Below are 12,977 nucleotides of genomic sequence, written 5' to 3'. Positions count from 1 at the left end.
ACACAAGAACATTCCCACTTCATCACAACACTGCATTACTTATACCACTTGTCGGCTGTCAGCCTCGCAGGGTGCGGACAGCTGGAGCCCCGCCGCAGGTACTGACAGCCTGGACCCCCTCCGCCAGGGCTCACAGCTGGAGCTCTCCCACCCCCTTCCCCAGCACTGACAATCGTGGAACACTCAAATGGAAAAGGAAACGCTAGGCTCACTTCGGCCGGCAAACGAAGGATCTGACACATCACCTCCCAGGTTAATGAATTTTTCAGATCTTACCCAAATACTTGCTACAGCCAATTCTTATTAACTAAGCTAAAATGTATTAAAATAACAAAAGAGAGAGGATGGTTCAAAGATCACTATATGTACAGACATTAGTTCAATCCACTGAGGTGCTGATTCATAGCAGAGATGGTGAGCTTTGTAGTTGCGAAGAGTTCCTTTAGAATTCAGTTCATAGATCATAGTCCAATGTTCAAATCTCATATTCAGGGTGTACCAGCATAACTGGGACCTCAGTCTTGCGACTCAAACTTCCCCTGATGAAGCCTAAGCAGATCTGAGATGACAGAATCAGGGCTCAAGGCTCTTTTATACAATTTCATGTCCTCTTTGACAAGTTGGGATTTCCCCAGGGAACAAAAGGTAATTAGGAGGACTTTGAAGGAGGTCCATCACCGGTACTTAGCTATACGGATTAACATATGGCTATTTGCATGTTCCTCCACCATTCACAGTACATTTCAAAGAGAGATGAATGCTGAGCTATCCCATGTTTACAATTCATTTAAATGCTAGGATCTTCTTTTGATCTCTGAATTATCAGAATATAGCGTAGACAGGGAGTGTTGATTACATTGTAGACCCTACTCATGCATGTGTAAATACACAAAAACATTATCTCCCCACATGACTTTTGAGGGTTACTTATTTTGCAGGATGTTTAGCCCTTTCTATCCGTGCATCAAACACACACACCCCCACACACACACCCCACAAGTCATTTTTGGGTTAGGACCCCTGCAGTTACAACACCATAACACTTCAGCTTTAAATAGCTGAAATAATGACAGTTATGATTTTTAAAATCTTATGACAGTGAAATTGACCAAAATAGACCGTGAATTTGCTAGGGCCCTAGATATAGGGCAGACCAGACCTTAGTCTTCCAGTGGCCAAGACAAACTCCCTGTATGTCATATTCCCAAGGCGTGCGAGGGCCATTCACCAATCCTTGGTGTCGTGATGTTCCTTAATGGCCCGTTTAATCTTGTGAGGCCTCCTGAATGAGTGGGTGAGGGGAGGGGGGGATGAGTCTCTTGCGCAGGGTCACAGATTCAGTGTCAACATTGTCAAAGTTATAAAGCAACCCGTTCATGTGCGCTTAGAGCCTTGAATATAGACATTACAAGTGAGATTAACACAGCCACTAATTTGCAAGTCTACAAAATGAATACAGTGTTCTAAGACTACCACCTACTTTGAACAAAACTATCATTCAGGTGAGCTGGTCTGGTTTCCAGCTTTGAGTTTGTCAGGTCTTCATGAATCCCTGAGGCCATGGCCAGAGCTGGTACTTGCTTTATCAGCATCACACCTTATCTGTAATGTTCAGCAAGACTAGCAACTGCCATAATAAAAGTCACAGCTGATGCCCTCTTGTTCTTGGTGCCGCCTGTTAAATTTGGCCCCTTTCACCTACAATATTCGGTCTGCCTATGAAATGGGCATCAAAAGACTCTGTCACTTTGAAGTTTTATTCTTTTCCTCCTCACTGAGGGGTAGGGCCTGTAGAATAGCAGCAGGACCCAAGGCAACGATCAGGGCATTTAGCCAGTATCCTTGTGCTTTCTTTGTTAAACCAGATGCCATGTGGAATTGCTCAAATTGCCAGCTCCAGCTGCCTGGGTTCCCAAAAGTAAGCTGCTCTACCGGAGCCCCTTGGGCTGTAGGCTCCATCGCTGCACTGAGACAGTGCTCTGCCTCCTTCCTGCTGCAGCTTGCACAGCTGTGCTCCTGGATTTTGCACTTTCCCAACTCACTCACTCACCACTCTTCCCTTCACTCGCTTCTCACGACAAAGAGCCAGGCCTTAAGCAGCAACTGGTGACTTCTCTGACTGCAACATTCCCATGTTTAATATGCTCTTTGCTGCAGTGCATCCTGGTCCTGCCAGGTGACTGTAGAGAATCAGGAGCTCAAGACCCGCTCCACACTAACCACAAGATCTCACACCCCTCCCAGAACCGGGGATAGAACCCAAGAGCCCTGGCTCTGAGCCCACCTTTGCTCTAACCACTAGCTTTCACTCCCCTCCCAAAGCTGGGATAGACCCCAGGAAGTCTGGCTCCCAGCCCCTTGTGTACGCCACTAGCCCCTTCAGAGCAAGGGACTGGCTCCCAGCACTCGCCTCCCCTTGGGACACCTGCTGTGGTGTAGCCTCATTATCTCCATGACAGAGGGGAGAAAGGAGTTGTAGTGTTGGATTTTAAAAATTATGGGGGGTTCAGTGAGGCCAGGAAATGGTGAGGGCCCGAGACAGGAACCGGGGAATACCAGGGGAAGGTGCTTTCATTGGAAGCAGCAAATGGGGAGAGGTGCCAGGATACCTCAGGCAGAGCTAGGATGTGGGTGAGATTCAGCCCTGGCAAAAGGCCAGCACAAGAACCCTGTGACAGGTTCAGTCACAGAGACCCCCCCCTTGAGATTGTCACCTGATGTGCTGAGATTAGCCCTGAGCCCATTTTCCCTGCAGCTTGGGACTCCAGAACCCTGTCTTGTTGAACCAGACGTGCTAGCGTGCTGCAACACAGATTCAGAGTCTGAAACACGCCCTGAAAGCTGCAGACTCAGGGCCGGCGCTTCCATTAGGCGACCCTAGGTGGTTGCCTAGGGCACCAGGATTCGGGGGGCAGCATTTTGTGCACTCCCCACGGGGCGCACAGGAGTTTCCGGTTCCACTCCCGTCACACTGCTGAAGAAGGACCCTCCACCAACGTGTTGTGGAAAACAGCAGCAGGCAATTGAGCAGTTCAATGACTGCCGCTGTCACCTGCAGCATTTTGGCGGAGGGTCCTTCTTCAGCAGTGAGATGGGAGCGGAACCAGAAGCTCCCTCGCGCCCCGTGGGGAGCGCACAAAATGCCACCCCACGAATTCTGCCTATGGTGCCAGAAACTCTGGCACCACTCCTGTGCAGACTTTAACCAAAAACTGCTCAGCAGGTCACCTATCTCCAGAACCCAGACACCCAGTTCTCAGTGGGATCCAAACCCCAAATAAATCTGTTTTACTCTGAATAAAGCTTATAAAGGGTAAACTCATAAATTGTCTGCCCTCTCTAACACTGATTGAGAGATATGCACAGCTGTTTGCTCCCCCAGGTATTAATCACTTACTCTGGGTTTATCAATAAACAAAAGTGATTTTATTAAGTATAAAAAGTAGGATTTAAGTGGTGCCAAGTAATAACAAACAGAACAAAGTAAGTTAAATAAAACAAAACACTCAAGTCTAAGCCTAATACATGAAGAAACTGGTTACAGGTAAATCTCACCCTCAGAGATGTTCGAATAAGCTTCTTTCACAAGACTAGACTCCTTCCTAGTCTTGGCCCAATCCTTTCCCCGGTACACTCCTTGTTAGTTCCAGCAGGCATCTTCGGTGAAAAGCCGAGGCTTTCTCATGACTGGGACCTGCTTTCTTCTGTTCCACCCCGTTTTATAGCTTTGGCACAAGGCGGAAATTGCTTGTCTCTCTGGGTCCCCACCCCTCCTTCTAAATGGAAAAGCAACAGGTTTAAGATGGATTCCAGTCTCAGGTGACATGTTCACCTGTCCTGTGAGACCCCCTAGTCTCCATTCTTCCAGGGCTGGCCAGCATGTACCCTGGAAGGTTTGCAAATAAACAGAGCCATTTACAACCAATTGTCCTAGTCAATGGGAGCCATCAAGATTCTAAACCACCATTAATGGCCCACACTTTGCATAATTACAATAGGACCTGAGAATTATACTTCATAGTCCTAGTTTCAGATACAAGAATGATACATTCATAAAAACAGGATGAACACACTCAGTAGATTATAAGCTTTGTAATGATACAAGAGACCTTTTTGTACAAAGCATATTCCAATTACATCATATTCACACTTATATTTTTTATAAAGTATATGGAGTGCAACATCACAAGCCTGACAGGCTGATGCACAGGACATGAGCAGGGCCCAGGCCTCGCGGTGCAGGGATGAATTTCAGCCTGTGTTCAGAGCCAGGGGAAGAGAGGACAGTTTACACAGTGCCAGCCCTTTCACAGATCCACCTGTAAGAGAAACTACAGGGTTCATGGTTCCACAGGCCAGTCTCCAGCAGGTGGGTGCAGTCCTCATTACCGATTCCATTCCTGAGCATGTTATTGGGGTCTCCTTTGTTCCAGTACCTGAACAAGAAGAGAGCTGAGCCCTCAGAGTCCTTTTCCCCCCCCGTAAGCTGGGACCCACCCTCAGAGTAACCTAGAGCAGCCCTGGGGTTCATTTAACTTATGCTCAGGCCCTGGTGGGGTTCTGGGAAGCTTAGAACAGCCAGAGCCCAGCAGAGCCCCGCCCCTGCACCAGGGACTGTTGTGCCAGCTCTTCTCCAGCCCCTTTATGCTGGTTATATCCTGGGCAAGGGAGGAGATTAAGGGTCCTTCAAAGTCCCTTGATGCTGCCAGAGCAGCATAAAGAGCCCTTGAGCAATGAAGAATTGGGTTACCTAAGGAGGCGGTGGAAGCTCCTTCCTTAAAGGTTTTTAAGCTCAGGCTTGACAAAACCCTGGCTGGGTGATTTAGTTGGGAATTGGTCCTGCCTTTGAGCAGGGGGTTGGACTAGATAACCTCCTGAGGTCCCTCTAATCCTGCTATTCTATGATTCTATGACTTTGGCCAGAGCTAGGGGGGATTAAAGCAAGTAAAGGGAACAATATGGCTGTCCATGATGGCAGGCTAAATACTCTCTGCATGGGGGGTGGGGATGGATTGAACAATTTGCACCCTGGTTTCAAGGGTTTTTGACATTCCACCTAAAGGAGACGGATATTCTGAAGTATCCAAATGAACATGAGGCCACAGACAGCATTACCGGATCACAGGGCAGGCATCAAAATTGGCCCACTAGTGGATAAAAACCTGCTACTAGTTAATGGCATAAGTGGTGGAGGGCTGCACTGTTGCAGGCCCTGGTGCAGGGGTAGAGGCTGCTGCCCACACATGCCATGGCAGCACAGGGTTTCCCTCGCCATGATGTCTCAGACCAGACCAAACTGGGAGAGACCTTCTGTAGGCTGAGGTGCTCCGATCTCATGACCCATTCCATCCTCGGTCCCTTGGCTATGATGGCCAACTGGCACCCAGTGTGATTTGTGGATGCTTTACCCACTGGAAACTGGGCTGAGACCTGGCAAACTCATTTCATATCAAGGGCACCCAGCAGCAACACCATGTAGGCACTACAGACCTGGGACAGATTTGAACCAGTGACCTGCCGGGGACTGATAAAGCCTTGAGTTGTTCAGTCCTCATGGCATGAAATGAAACTCAAGTGCCTCCATCCCTGGCCTCAGCCTTGGAGCTAGAGAGGTGGAAAGTGCCTGCAGGAGCAGGGGCAGCTGGGGAAGGCTGGGGTCAGGAAGGGAAGAGCAGAGGATCACCCCAGGGAACGATACTCACGTTAATGTGGCAGAAGTGTTGTCCATCCAGTGCCAGACGCCTTCAGTCCCTTGGTCGGTGAAGCCGATCCAATGATGTACAGATACAGCTCTATGGACCAAGTAATTCTAGAGAGGATGACACAGAGAATTGGGTGGTTAGAACTTGTACCGGATCCTGAGGCATCTCCCGTGGCAGGAACTAACCCCAAGGATGGCCTGGGCACTTGGCTCATCAGCGAGTGCTCTCGATGCTGCATATGCCAGAGGGGAAGTAAGAAGCCTGATTCTCCTCTCCCTCCAGGGAAGGGTGGGTGTTATACAGACAGAACTACACAGGATCGTTTTAGGGGTCAAGACAAAGATGCCACATTTATTATGATCTATAACTACTAGCAAATACCTTAATACTTATACACATACACTCACACACCAAATGTTCTGCAGCTGCTGGATAGTTCCCAGTCCCGATTGTAGCTTGAGTTCGTGGCTTGAGTTCATAGCTTGGGATTGTAGCTTGTGGCAGCTAACTGGCCAGGAAAGCTGAGCATGAGGAGGAGCTGGGTCTCTGTCGGGCATGCACTGATGCTCCTTGACGTTGATAGCAGAACGTTACCCAAAGTCTGTCGTCTCACCCATCTTTTTTATAGTTTTTAGTTTGGATTCAAAGTCTATAGGTCTTGCTGTGTCACATTGCCTCTGGGTTTGGACTTATCACCCATCAATTGCAGGCATGACTTTCAGCCTCGGACCTGGCTTTGATCTTCCTTCTGTTGTTTCTTTTGTCCTTTTCTTTTGAGGGTGAATGCTTCTTACTTTGTTTAGGGCTGTTGTCTAGGTCTTCAGCCGTTGGTATTTGAACTTTATCTCATCAGGACGGGCTGGTGCTGGAGGTTGATTCTATCACCCATACATACCTCATTCACACATCTAAACTAAACTAATAAAATTACAGCATGGCTTGCAAAAATGGAGGCTGCAGCACAAGCCTTCCACAAAATGGAGTAAGCATTTTAAAATGGGTTTTGAATTACAATAGTGCACAGAATTACAATGTAGGCAAAATGGCAAGTGCAATGAAATGGTGAACAGAAGTTACAATGTTACAGTGAATAACTGAAAACAATTTCATTCATATCAGTTCTACATTGTCCCCCTTTTGACCCTTCAGTCCAGGGGTATTGAATGGGTCACACTTTATGCAATTGTTTTAAGTCTATATATTGGGAAACAATGTGAGCTTGTGGTTTTAGCTTAAAGTACAGCCTTTTCATCCAGCAGCACGTGCCACACATTACAATTAACATTAAACTTATCAGAATAAAGAAAACAACAATTGGATGTAACATAATTGTTAAAGTTGAAGACCAAGAGGGGGACCATCCCTTTAAAATATCATACCAATGGTGCATCATGATTTGTTCTGCTTGTGCAGATACTCTTAATATTTCAGATCCCTGATGTAAAATAGCCAAACTGCGTGTTTGAACCTGGGTCCGTGTGGTTTCAGTCAATTGGCTAATTTGTTTATTTTCCTGTATTAGTTTGTACAGATTTGTCCAATTGACCCCCAAAAGCGAAGTTCAAGTCTAGAATATTACTGGTATCCAGTGTGTCAGTTCTTTTATCCTTGTGACTTTTGAAATAATAGGTTAGGGTGGAAGTTTTTAGCAGAGTTCTATTACTCATACACTGTGCTACTGGTGGTTCTGAGATGTATTTTTCTTGCCAGACAAGCTTCTCTAATCCAGTGGCACAGAGACAACTTTTCCTATCAAAATACACTTTTGTGGTCCTGTTATCTAGTTCATCTCAGTAACAAGTTGCCAAACTTTTATGTTGTAAGGAGCAGAGATCTTCTAATTTTGGTAAGGTAGGACATACCCATTGTTGTGCAGTCCACCTGGAACACAAGCGATGGTCTATGATTTCCCCTTGTTCATTTAAATATGTCCCCACTAATCGAGAAGCCCAAGGATGCCTGCCCTGGAGAAGTGGGAGGGCTATGAAGGGCCACAGAATAACTTTACATTTGTGGGACTGGACCCGTATTACTTGTGTAGTGATGTACCTCATGAGGATTGGTGTGGGTCCATTCGATTCCAGGGCCTTGTACCATCCAGAAACATAAGGGAGGAAAAGGTTATTGTTATGTTTTGTCAGCAGAGGAGTTAAGACTGTTATATCTTTAGCTCGTACCCAGTACCCTTTCTGTTAGCATAATAGCTAATATTTGTTGTTCAGAGCACCACAAAGCTAACGCCGTTTTGTTCGTTATGTCCCTCATGGTGGCATATTGAGCCCAGAATGCCTGGTTAACATGTTTCCAAGTATGCCCTTGCAAGTTCACTGTGTCTGCCCCAGTTTGTACCAATTCAGTGATCTGGTGCTCTTGCCCTTGTACAATAAATAGTATGATGCAATGATTCTACCATACTGGCCTGATTTTTCAGTGCTTCTAGATCTACCGAATTTTAGAGTTCCGGTCCCTGCTCCTATACCTCCTAACAAGGTATCTGTTATCCCTCGTCGCTGATGAGGGAAGGGATATTCTAGTTGTAAGGATTTGAACCATGCTTCAAATAGCGGGGAGCTATGGTGTTCACATTCTGGCCGAGTTAGAATCAAATTATTCCTGGTCCAGTTTATTGAAAGGTGTAAGGTTACAATTAATGGTGCCACTTGTGCCTCTATGGGAGGCTGCATCTTATGCAAATGAGGACAGGGCACTTTTATGTGTTGTGGACCATTTAAAAACAGTACTGTTGTACTTCCTACTAATTTGGTTTCATTCACCCATACTGTTATTGTCCGGGTCTCTAGGGGTCCTGATTTAAAGGGTGGGAATGTATGGTATCCAGGGAGGACGGGGTGACAATGATTGTAATCTACTATAGGCTGGGTAGGCGAGCTAACCTCAAATATACAATCATGGTCATAGGGTGTGATATTTACCCAGACATGTAATGTAAGTAGGTCAATGGGTCCATGTAACGTATGGTTAGATATTGGTACAATTTGGATCTGGTTTCCAGTGGTAAAATTAAACCACTGGATCCCCCAATGTGCACTGGATGTTCCCAAGGTGAATAATTGTGCCAGGAATCCCCAAAATAGTAACATTTTTGTTATGTCCTTCAATCAGCTTCCACTGGTGTTCTCCTGTAAACGCTTGCACAGTCTGTGAGAGGGAAATAAAATTGTTTATTAGTTTGTGATCCAAGTCTTCTGGTTGGAGGCAATCAGCTGAAGCTCTCCAGATTCCTTTTAAGGGATTTGATAACAGTGATACCTACAAAGGGATGAAGCACATGCTATTAAGAGAACAGTTTTATCTGGGATACATGCACCCATTTAAGTTTACCATCTTTCTCAATGCGATAGACCAGAGGGCTGAGACGGTCACTATGGAATATGGACCTACCCATTTAGATTTTAAGGTGTGATCCTTCTTACTCAATTTTAAATACATTACTCGATCTCCAACTTCCCATAAAGTGGGTTCATTGGTTCTTTGTTTTTGCATTTTCTCATTCATATGTTCAATGGCCTGATTGATCCTGTACTGTAATGTGGTTTTATCCTCTTGTAATTGTTTTAGCCATTGGAAATAATCATTCTGGGTGGCTGTAGGATGATCCTATGGGTGTATCGTAAAATGTTCAGGATCAATCATTAACTTCATTGGTTATCCAAAAAGAATTTGGTATGGCTGGATCTTAGTTCTCAGCTTGTCACTACTGCGAATGGCAGCTAAGATTAGAGGTAGTTTCTCAGGGCAGTCTTTACCAGTATGGTTTACTACTTTTCGCAGTGCTTCTTTAATAGTGCGATTCATCCTTTCCACTGGCCAGAGGACTGGGGTCGGTATGGGATGTGGAATTTCTGGGTGATCCCTAGGGCTTGTAACATCATTGTGAAAATTTGCCCCACAAATGCACTTCCCTTATCTGAGTCTATAAACTCAGGGGTTCCATATTTGCACACCACTTCAGTGAAGAGCTTTTTAGCTGCAGTCCTAGCACTGTTATCCCTAGTGGGGAATGCTTCCACCCATCCTGAAAATGAATCTATAATAACCAACAAATATTGGAATCCTTCTTTACTTCTAGGCAACTTATCAATAAAATCCATCTGTATTCTGTGCCATGGTCCCAACCGCCTCTGGTGCATCATTGGTTGCCAGTGCGGGGGATGAGCTTTGTCCTTGGCACAGCGCACACAATTTTGCACCCGTGTTTTTACATCATCCTCCACCCCTTCCCAGTCTGCTACCTGCCTTAGCTTTCTTAAGGTCCCTTCTATCCCTCATGCATGAACTGATGTGCCACGCTAATCAGCTCCTGCCGTTTTGTTTTTCCCGGAGTTCGGCTGCAATGATTACTTACATCACTAAATGGCAGCAGAGTATCAGAAATGAGATTGCTAGCGCGGGTCTGGCTTCTAGTTAAAACCGCTAGGTTCTGCTGTCCCGCGAGAGCATCAGCTCAGCTGTGCCGCATAGCTTCAGCACTGAGCTCTCTGCTGTGGGCTTTAATGTGCTGAATTTTTAACTGATCGGGGTGCCTTGTCACCCAAGCATGGATCCACCTCCATTTGTCTAGGTACGCTAACTCCTTCCCATCTGCTCCCTGCCAATGATTCTGTTGCCAGTCAAACATCCAATCCTGTCTGCCTTTCACGCCAAAATCACAGTCTGCATAGATAGAGATTGGACTGGGAAAGGTTTCATGTAACTTTAACACTTGATATATGGCCTGGAGCTCTGCATGTTGTGCTGAGCCATGATCCAAATACCCTTGAATCACTTCCTCCTCTAGGTTTATGGCAGCATACTTAATACCCCGCTTCCCTTTAACTACTACCGAGCTGCCATCAGTAAACCAGCTATGCTTCTCCTGCCCTGCTGTGTTTAAATCCCTTAAAGGGGGTGCCTCCACCAGTGCAATTCTTTGTTCTAAAGTAACCTTGGGACATTCATGCTTAGTCTCTTTTTCAATTAAAGCATAAGTCAACAAATCAGGTTTAGATACTGTTTCGGTAACGACCTCTCTATTGACCAGGATGAGAGTTCATTGAGCCATGTGTGTATTGGAGATCTTACTCCCGATCAACTTGCCAGATAAGATATATTTGAGAGGAGTATGAGTACTTTGAATTGTGATAGGTGCTGTGCTCATGAGAGGTTCAAAGGACTGGATTGCCAAACGGCTGCTAAACATTCACGCTCACAAGGGTCAAAATTCAGCTCAGCACCTTGAAGTTTTTTAGAATCATATGCTACCGGCACTAGTTTGCCTTTCTCCTTGTTTTGTTAGCCCTCGTCCAGACTAACCCGCGGCATCGGCGGGTTAAAATCGATTGCTCGGGGATCGATATATCGCGTCTAGTCTGGACGCGGTGTATCGATCCCCGAGCGCGCTTACATCGATTCCGGAACTCCATCAACCCGAACGGAGTTCCGGAATCGACGCGGAGAGCCGCGGACATCGATGCCGCCCCGTCCAGACTGGTGAGTACCTCGATTTTAGAAATTCGACTTCAGCTACGTTATTCTCGTAGCTGAAGTTGCGTATCTAAAATCGATTTTAATTCCTAGTCTGGACGTGGCCTTAGAGAGTAGCTGCCAATGCAACCTCATTTGCAGCTAGCCTGATAACGAAGGGCTTTGATTCATCAGGGAAGCGTAAAGCTGGGGCTGTGACAGCCTTTTGCTTTAAGGTATTTAAGGCTGACTCTTGTTCTGGTCCCCATTCCCATTTTGTCTTTTTCTTTAGTAACTTCCATAAGTGAAGTGTGATCTCACATATTTATAGATATGTGGCCCTAGGAAATTGAACCCACCCAGCAGAACTCATAAAGAGTGCACATCTGTAGGGGCAGACATATCCAGTAATGTTTTCACCTTGCGCTGATCCACTTGCCTCCCCTCCTTCCCAATCACTATACCTAAGTAAGTGACCTGTGGTTGCACCAGTTGTGCTTTTTCTAAATTTACCTTAAACCCTGTTTCTTGGATTAATGCCAAAACATTTTCAGTAAGTTTCTGTACTTGTTCCCTGGTGTCTCCAAAAATCAGAATATCATCAACACAGAAGAAGACAAATGATCTTTCCTGCTGGTTTAGACGATCCAACATATCTACTACATGTCGGTGTGCAATAGTGGGGGAATCTTGAAAACCCTGTGGTAGTCGGCAAAACGTAAATTGTTGGTGTTTTACGTGAATGCAAAGCTATCCTGGACTTCTGGGTATAGGGGTATGGCAAAAAAGCAGTTAGCCAAATCTATCACTGAGAAGTATTTGGAGGTGGCTTGTACTTTCTGTATAACCTGTGTCATGTCTGATACAATTGAGGCCATGGGTACGGACCCTTTATTAATCCTTCTATAGGCTATAGTTAACCGCCAGGACTTCCCGTTTGCCTTTAAAACTGGCCACACCAGAGAGTTAAAAGGAGAGTTAGTTTTTCTAATAACTCCCTGTTGTTCCAAGTCCTGTACAGTCTGTATCAGTTGGGCTTCTGCTTCCTTTGGGTAAGGATATTGGTTTTGAGGGGGTACCAATTCACCTACAATTTTAACACAGGCATTGATCTTTCCACAGTCTGTTTTACTTTGAGGCCAGATCGTGGGAAATTTTGAGCGCCACTCCTCAGCTTGCTCTGTAGTGAGAGCAGCAACAAGTTTACCTCCCGCTTTGGTTACAATGAGATGCTGCTTTTTCCCTGTTCAGAGCAGTCAGAGGGGATTTGATGATACTAAACTACTCAAGATAGTTGAGACCAAAGCAGATTGTGAAGAACTTCAAAAAGATCTCCCAAAACTAAGTGATTGGGCAACAAAATGGCAAATGAAATTTAATGTGGATAAATGTAAAGTGATGCACATTGGAAAAAATAACCTCAACTATACATACAATATGAAGGGGGCTAATTTAGCTACAACGAGTCAGGAAAAAGATCTTGGTGTCATCGTGGATAGTTCTCTGAATATGTCCACGCAGTGTGCAGAGGCAGTCAAAAAAGCAAACAAGATGTTAGGAATCATTAAAAAGGGGATAGAGAATAAGACTGAGAATATATTATTGCCCTTATATAAATCCATGGTACGTCCACATCTCGAATACTGTGTACAGATGTGGTCTCCTCACCTCAAAAGAGATATTCTAGCACTAGAAAAGGTTCAGAAAAGGGCAACTAAAATGATTAGGGGTTTGGAGAGGGTCCCATATGAGGAAAGATTAAAGAGGCTAGGCCTCTTCAGCTTGGAAAAGAGGAGACTAAGGGGGGGATAT

The sequence above is a fragment of the Gopherus flavomarginatus genome, chromosome 4 (assembly GCF_025201925.1).
Source record: "Gopherus flavomarginatus isolate rGopFla2 chromosome 4, rGopFla2.mat.asm, whole genome shotgun sequence".
Taxonomy (NCBI): Eukaryota; Metazoa; Chordata; order Testudines; family Testudinidae; genus Gopherus; species Gopherus flavomarginatus.
Note: the sequence above shows the minus strand (reverse complement) of the source record.